This window comes from Mastomys coucha, unplaced genomic scaffold (assembly GCF_008632895.1).
Source record: "Mastomys coucha isolate ucsf_1 unplaced genomic scaffold, UCSF_Mcou_1 pScaffold8, whole genome shotgun sequence".
Taxonomy (NCBI): domain Eukaryota; kingdom Metazoa; phylum Chordata; class Mammalia; order Rodentia; family Muridae; genus Mastomys; species Mastomys coucha.
In genome coordinates, this window is record NW_022196914.1 from 57259011 (window position 1) to 57259723 (window position 713).

At 35.2% G+C, this 713-nt stretch overlaps 1 long non-coding RNA gene across 1 annotated transcript in view; it reads left to right on the plus strand.

Moving 5' to 3' along the window:
* LOC116083243 overlaps positions 1-713 on the plus strand; it is a 15947-nt gene that overhangs the window by 13310 nt on the left and 1924 nt on the right. The gene's annotated exons all lie outside the window — the stretch shown is intronic.

The window sequence follows — 713 nt, forward strand, 5'->3', positions numbered from 1 at the left end:
TGACAATTACTTTTTCTTAATATCTTAATATGAAAATTAATATTACCAACATATCCTAATCTATTGAAGTCCAAAAATACGAGGAATTAGAAATTTATTGACTGTCATCTAATTGTCTCTCTAATTTGGTAATTGGAGAAATAGGTCCAACATTGTACAATCTATATACACTGTCAGCTTGTTTGTTTGTGACAATGTCTTGCTGTGTACAACATAAGGGTCTTGAGATCTTGCTTCTTTTATCTCAGCCTCTCTATTAGTAGTATTGTTTATTTCATGTTTTTACACTAAGGTTTTCAGAACAGCTTACATATTTTCAAAGTATTTATATACCCAAAAGAAATGTAGACAATTAAATTGGGAGGGGTTTTGTAAGAGAACAACGAGTGAGACTGAACGCTTTGCTTGATGTTTGTAACTCTTGTATCAAGTTACCATAGTAAGAGCCAAGATTTTTTCTTTTTTTTCTTTTTTTTATTAGATATTTTCTTTATTTACACGTCATATGATTTCTCCTTTCCCAGTTTCCCCTCCAACAAACAAACAAACAAACAAACAAAGAAAAACAACAAGAACAAACCCCTGTTGCCTCTCCCCTCCCCATGCTTGCCACCCCTGGAGTTCCCCTACACTGGGGCACAGAACCTTCACAGGGCCAAGTGATCGACTTTGCAATCCTCTACTATACACATGCTGCCAGAACAATCAGTCCC